This window comes from Arachis hypogaea, chromosome 5 (assembly GCF_003086295.3).
Source record: "Arachis hypogaea cultivar Tifrunner chromosome 5, arahy.Tifrunner.gnm2.J5K5, whole genome shotgun sequence".
Classification (NCBI taxonomy): Eukaryota; Viridiplantae; Streptophyta; class Magnoliopsida; order Fabales; family Fabaceae; genus Arachis; species Arachis hypogaea.
In genome coordinates, this window is record NC_092040.1 from 35,425,689 (window position 1) to 35,433,304 (window position 7,616).

At 34.8% G+C, this 7,616-nt stretch overlaps 1 long non-coding RNA gene across 1 annotated transcript; it reads right to left on the bottom strand.

Moving 5' to 3' along the window:
• Nucleotides 1-330: 330 nt before the first annotated feature.
• On the bottom strand, nt 331-6,720 carry LOC140184682 (uncharacterized). Its single transcript, XR_011881995.1, has 2 exons — nt 6,333-6,720; nt 331-6,247 (listed from the first exon to the last, which is right to left on the bottom strand). It is a non-coding gene; the product is annotated as an uncharacterized lncRNA (long non-coding RNA).
• Nucleotides 6,721-7,616: the final 896 nt, after the last annotated feature.

A 7,616-nucleotide genomic window follows, 5' to 3' on the forward strand; every position in this document is an offset into this window, starting at 1 on the left:
GCCATCACTTAGTTAACCTCTAACAATGAAGGAAAGTCAAGTGAGTAAAGTTAATTTATGTTCACAAGTCCTAGTCAAAGACTAGTGTTAGTGAAGCTCAAGCCAACTAGCAAGTTTCAATCACCAACCAACAAAAAACTTTGACAATTCAAGAGTCTCTAATTACTCAATCTAAGCTAATAACATAAAAAGCTAATTTAAAATCCAACCAAACATTTTATCAAACACTTGGTGGGCACAAAATAAAAATATAAAAAAGCAATAAGAGAATGTAAAATCTAAAACCAATAATTACAAAATCAATGATAACAAATAAAGGAAGAAACAATAAACATGAAATACCTCAAATTGCATAAAAAGGAAAATCAAATCTAACATGAGAATTCATAAACTAAATTGGCAACATGAAGTAATCAACAAGAGAAATAAATAAGCTAGAATGCTAGAGCAATTAAAAGTAGAAGAGAAACTAAATTGAAATAAGATAGAATTTAGAAATTGAAAAGGAATAAAACTAAGACCTAAAACCTAGAGAGAGGAGAGAGCCTCTCTCTCTCTAGAAAACTACATCTAAAACCTAATGTGTGAATAATGAGAAGTCCATCCTTGATTCTGCTCCACTCCCAGCCTCTAATCTGTGTTTTCGGGTTTAAAATTGGGCCAAAAACAGTCCAGAAATCGCCCCCAGTGATTTCTGATACGTACAGCACGTTGCTCTGTCACGTGTACGCATCGTCCACGCGTACACGTCGCTTGTCTGCCGCACTATCCACGCGTATGCGTCATCCACGCGTACGCGTCATCCACACGTACGCGTCGCCTAGCAGCAAGGCAACTGAAACAAATTGTATATCATTTCGAAGCCCCGGATATTAGGTTTCCAACGCAACTGGAACCGCCTCATTCGGATCTCTTTAGCTCAAGTTATGATTGATTTAATACGAAGAAGTCAGACTTGACAACTTTGCAATTCCTTCAATTTTTTGTATTCCTTCCACTTTTGCATGCTTCCTTTCCATCCTCTAAGCCATTCATGTCCTATAAACCCTGAAAACACTCAGCAAACATATCACAGCATCGAATGGTAATAAGAGAGAATTAAAAATATGAAATTTAAGGCCAAAGAAGTATGTTTTCAATCATAACACAAAATTAGAAAGGAAAATATAAAACATGCAATTTCTATGAATAAGTGTCAGAATAATGGGTAAAATCTACTGAATTAAGCACAAATTAAATCGTAAAATAGCGGTTTATCAGTGGTCAACTTGCACAATCAAATGGTCATATGTATAGTGCATTCCACCCCCAAGATGGATTTTTTACTTTAGGAGCTCCACATGCATCTGCTCAATCTCAAAATGGGTATAATGGTGCTATGAATAGTGGGAGCTACCTGCCACAAGGATCTATAGCATCTATTCCTTCACACTTAGCTCCCCAAGCTCCAATAGGACAATTATCACAAAACACGGACTTCATCGATTATGGTGGATCTAGTCCCCACACTACTTCCCATATGGTGTCTCACTCACCAATGCCACAAGCAACACAGTTTAATGGCCAGAGCTTCATGGGACAACAGGGGAGTGCTGCGCACCTTAGCTCACTACTTCTCCATTAGTCATTTGCTCCTATTGCTGCACCATATGCTGTTTCAACTAGTTTTCAAGTTCTATGGTATCTCAACCTGCCAAGGACAAGTTTGAAACAAAATCAACAATTTGGACAGATACACTAAGCAGAGGACTGGTATATGACAAACTAGGGTTTCATGTGGACGACCTTCAATGATGAAGAACGAGAAAGAGAAATATTAATACGATGCCGTTTTTTCAAAAACTTCAGGGACTGTTTTGTCCTCTTCGCACACGTGGACACTTATAACTGCCACGTGTGCGATTTAACGTGCCAATTCAGCAATTTCTGTTGATGAGTCATGCCGAAAAATAGCGTAGGGACTGATATGTCTGACGGAGGAAAATTATAGGGACTGATTTGTGTAAACTTTTTTTGGAGACTAAAATGTCCGCTTTTAAAATCTTTGGGAACTGATTTGGGTAATTACTCAAAAACCTATATGATAAACCTATTTTAGTTTGTACAGTTTTGCGAGAAAAGATGACAAAGAAAGAATAATTATTTAGAAGGAAAAAATGAGGATACGTTACCCAAATTTAGGGGTGTTCATGGATCAGATCCGATCCGCATATCTGCGATGTTTATCTGAATCCGATCCAAAAATTGCAAATATGGATCCGATCTACAAGGCTATCGGATCGGATCGGATCCGGTCCATGCATGAATAGAATCAGATTGCGAATTTTGTGTTGGTATCCGCATATCCACGTATCCGCAAAAATAAAGAAATAAAGAAATAAATATTTTTTTATGTTTTATTTCAACTAATAATTATCATATATGTTGTATTATTTTCATTTATTATATAAGAAAAATATGTTTAATATTATTTTAAGTGTAAATATATTTAAAGTAATAGAAAAATAAATTTTAGTGATATTTTTTAATAAAAATAATCTTTTAAAAATATTTTTGTGTTTTGCGAATATATTCGAAATCCGATCCTTAAATTTGCGGATCGGATCAGATCGGATCCAAACTTAAAAGCTGTGGATATTAGATCCGATCCTATATTTTTAGCGCAGATCGGATCGAACCTTTGGCCATAAATCCGATCCACATTCAACTCTACCCCAACTTTCCTTTATCTTTAATCGTCACTCATATGTTGTCACTTATCACTGTCCACCTTCTATGTAGCCCCTCTTCTTCTCTCGCCCATCGACCCACATTTCTCTTCTCCCTAATTGTGAACTTGTTGAACCACCGTCTGTTCTCCTCCTCTGCTCCTTTCAAAAATGCAACCCTTCAACCTAAACGGGGCCGCTCTGGCAAGAGTTCCAACGACAACTACACACTGGAAATCGCAACCTACTGTCTTACGCCACTTAGCCACCAACAACATATGGAACCCTAGCTAATCACTGAGGCTTCACACTAGCACTCTTTCGAGCATTGCATTTTCGAAAATTTCTTCTTTTTGATACAATCGTGCTCCCAAGTTGTCTAATCTTATTGAGTTAGGATATTGGAAATTTATATTTTTGTCTCAAATTATTTGCCACTATTTAAGTTGTTAATTACTATTTACCATTTTTTGATGGTTCAAAAATTTCACCGTGAGACATTAGTTCAATTACCATGTCTATTTGAGTCAAACTATCATTCATTTAAGTCCAACTTTGTCATGTGTCCAATTCGAATTTGTTAATGAATCTTACCCACCTTAGCTATCTATCCCTTAGATAGGGTTTGGAAAAGGGACAGAGACTGAGAGATTGAGATTAGGACTGAGAGACAGAAATTGAAATAAATCTCAATATTGTTTTAATGTAAAATGAGAGAAAGATTGAAATAAGAATGAAGATCTAATTTAATTTACACAAAGAGTAAAATTAGAATCAATTAATTGAAATGAAAATATTTTAAATATAAAATATTATTAAAATTTTAGTCTCTATTTAAAAAAATTTCAGTCCCCTATATCCTCACTTTTTGAAAATACTAAAATATTGAACTTTTGGAGATAGAGACTAAAATTTTAGTACCAATCTATAGACCAACAAATATGATACTGAAACCCAGTCTCCCAATTCCCGTCCCAATACTTCAAAACAGACGCTACCTTAAAGCCACTAGAGACATCATGTAACGACCCAACTTCTAATACGTCATGATCATACAAAAAGCCGAAACTCACCAACTTACTTTCTTAATTTATAGTTAATATTCATTATATGAGCCTATTACCATGTTAGAGTGTTGCTATCTTTATGGGTAAATTTTTTTAAAACGTTTACAAGAATAAATAACCGAGCATATATGAACAGAAATATAAAGGAATAGAAGTAATTGATATCCAAATTGATAATATACATCATATACATCATAAGTAGTGCTATACAAAGGAACTAGTTAGTGTATGCCCTTTTTCAACCTCTACTAAAAAAATATTTACATATATAATACACGACACTCCAGGGTCTGGCTCATATAAAAAGTCTCTAAGTTGGCGTCCAAGCTAGCCTAGCAACACTAAAGCTCCTAGTTTCTCTGGTGTTCTAACACAAACGAAAGTCTATACAAAAGTTAGTGCTATGCTAGAGTGTCACCATTGGACACGTTATCATGGGGCTCACCCACTGGCTGACACTACTAGACGATGGTAACTCCTGCTCAAAATCCATCTCCGGATTCTCTTCCTCGTCGTCATCTGGGATCACCATAATATTACCAGTAGTAGCACTGTTGTCGCTACTCACACGACTGATGGTGAGCACATATCCGTTCACATATATTGGAGCAACTACTTTTTTGGGAAGTCCTAGCTGGTTGTCGAGTTGTGCATCTGGAACTATAGGCTCTGGAGAGAAATCCCACTCTAGAGAAATTGCAGGAATATAGTCATTAACTAGTATTGGCTCAGCAAAATCTGCAGGCTTAGGTGTCGCCTGGTTCACTGGCTGTGCTGGGTGAGGATGTCCGGGTCCATCAGGAAATGGATATCCTGGTGCATCGGGATAAAGCCATGATAATGAAAACTCGTAAGGAGCGTCAGGATCAAAGGAAGGACTAACTAATAAGTGCTGAAAAGGGTGGTCACATAGTACGTATAGTCGCATCCGAGGCTCTGTGGTTAATGTGTAGCAGCTATGAAACACTGGGTCCTCGTATATGTAGGGCTGATCAACCTCGTAAAACAGGATGCCCGTTTCTATCAGAAGGAATAAGAATTGAGGAGTTCTTAGTAAGCTCAGGTCAATTAGTCGAGTTAATTGCTTCTGTCGTTATCACCAGATAGTGAAATATTTCAAGAATCATAAACATACGGTACATAGAGAAAACAAAAAACAAAGTACAAACAGAGAAATACAAGAAGCAGAACACAAACATAAAAAATGCACAATAGATAATGATGTTCACATAAAGATCATGCATGTCTAGTCCTAATGCAGGTCCTAAGCTCATTTGTCAGTTACACACCCGCTCTCGACAACATCCGATAATTACATATGATTTCGAGTTAGCATACCCACTACAAGTATCATTTTTTTCTTACAGAAAGGCCTTTGCTAGCCAAAGTATGCCAAACATAATAATCAACTGTAGGCATTCCTCTTTGTCCTACAGGAACAACATTCACAACTGTGTTGTAATCTGATGATACCTCTGTGGGCAACGTTACAGTCTCAACTGGCAAGACAAAACTTCTAGTATTCCTGGAAAGTAATCTGAAGTGATTGCACCACTATTTATCTGGCTACCTCCTTGCAATAGATTGTTAACATATTATTCTCATTATTCATATTGATACTTTATGTTTGTTCACTTTCTGTTATTCTTCATTACTTTCTCATTTTGTTCTTGCCCCTCACTAATGTTCTTATCGTCATCTTTTGTTTGTTTTCTCAATCTATTTTTACCTCTTCTTAAATGTTCTAACTCTCACTCGTTTCCTATCTGCTCACATGTTCTTACCTCTCCTTAAGTGTTTCATGAAGAGAAATATAAGATTATGAGCATAAAATTAAAACACTATTTTATTTTATTATTAAAATTTATTTAATAATATTTCTTTTAAAAACTTTTGAAATTTTTATTTTGACCCCCAATTTTTTAAAAAATTATACTTTAACCACCTAATTTTTGAAATTTAAACTTTGGCCTCCCAAACTTTCATTTAAATATATTTGTCCCAAACTTTTTTATATGTATATTTTGACCTCAGAATAATCAAAGCTGCTGATGGCTTTTTGTTCCTCAAGAAACCGAACCAACAACATCAAAAATTCATCAAATTTTCACTTAATCTTTAACTAGTTTTTCAATTTTTTAGTTAATCGATTTTTCTCAACTTTCAATTCCATTTTTCAGCCGCCAAATCATATCACTTTCATCAAGATTCCAGCTTAAATATAATATCAAAACAGGGCTGGACAATTCGGATTTCATGCTGCTCCGTGAACCAAATTGCTAAGCTCATCATTTTTCATCAATTTTTCAATACAAATCAAGCATAATAACACTCAATTTCAAATATCAATCAACAGCCCAGCAATCACATAACAAGAACAAAATTAATCAAAAATAATTTTACCAAATCTTACCTCTTTGCTATTGCCTCCAAACCGGCTGCACCAAGAATCTTCCTAATTCACTTTTTCACCTAGTTTTTAATCAAAAACAACTTTAAAAACCAAGATGCATAACCAACGAAACCTTCAGCAGCATGTCAAGTAGGATTTTCTCACCTTAATATTGCTGAAAATGGAGATTCCTTGACTCACAAGTCAACTGGACAAGAAATCTAAGAAGAAACATAAAAAAAGCACTAGTTTAACATGATGCTCCTTGGCCGAACTTAACATGGAGGAAGAACAACCACCATATCTGATTTTGCTCTATGAAAAGTGATATGGATTTGAAGATAAGGAAGAGAGGATCACTTTAATCGGTTTGGATTTTTTTATTGGAGTTTAAGAGAGTAAAAGATCTAAGCTTGAAGCTTAAGCTTTCATAGAAGTTTTCTTTCTTTTTCTCCAAGGAAGTCACGGCTGGAAGAAGAAAGTGGAAGCTGCTGGAAATGTCTCCCAATAGGCCGTGTCACTAAGGTGCTTAGTCACCAGAGTTTGTTGCAAAAATATCAGTAAACAGATAATTACAGATTATTAGAACACAAGTGATAACACATCTAGTGATAAACGTATGAGCTGCTAGTATAAATAATACTAATAACATGATAATCATGCGAATAAAAGATATATGATGAAGTATTAGCATAGCTATATTTATCAGAAAATACTGGTATTAACCTACACCGGTTGATTCTGAGTCCAACTATTATATTATTAATCTTATCTTTTATTTTAATTAAAGCAGGTCAAATAATAATATAATAATACTCAAGCAGATAAAATAATAATATAATAATATTATAATATTTTTTTTTTAGATTCGATTCGGCTCGTTAAACTGAGTCTGACCACAAAAATCAGAATTTTAAAATTCCTAGCCAAAGCAGCTCAAAAACTAAGTTTTTCGCGACTGAATCGACCAGCTTAACTTAATAGAAATGCCTGCTTGTTGATGATAGAATAATGATATAGATTGAAGTGCTTGATAAGGCAATAGAAGTGTTTGGAGATACTTGTTGTTTTAGTGAATTTCCAAAAAAATTCCGTTTCTTCAGAAATAAATCCCATTTTTTCAAGAACTAGGCCTTATACATCACCATTTGTTTACTGCTTTATTAAATTACTACCTAAAATTTCTCTACGAGTGTTATTCAAGTTCTAAATGAAAGGGTCTCTAATGCCAAGTTGTATGTCAACCATAACATATGACATACCATATGTTTAAAAGAGAAAACCCCTTCAAATTATTGTTCTCCTTTTTGGTCGTTCAAGATCACGAAATGATCTGAGATTTTATTATGGAAGATCATTAATTCATTATTATCGTCTATCGCTTTGTAAAAACTTGATCAAGCTGATAATAGTTTCTCTGGTAAATCCTTATAAATTGAATAATTTTAG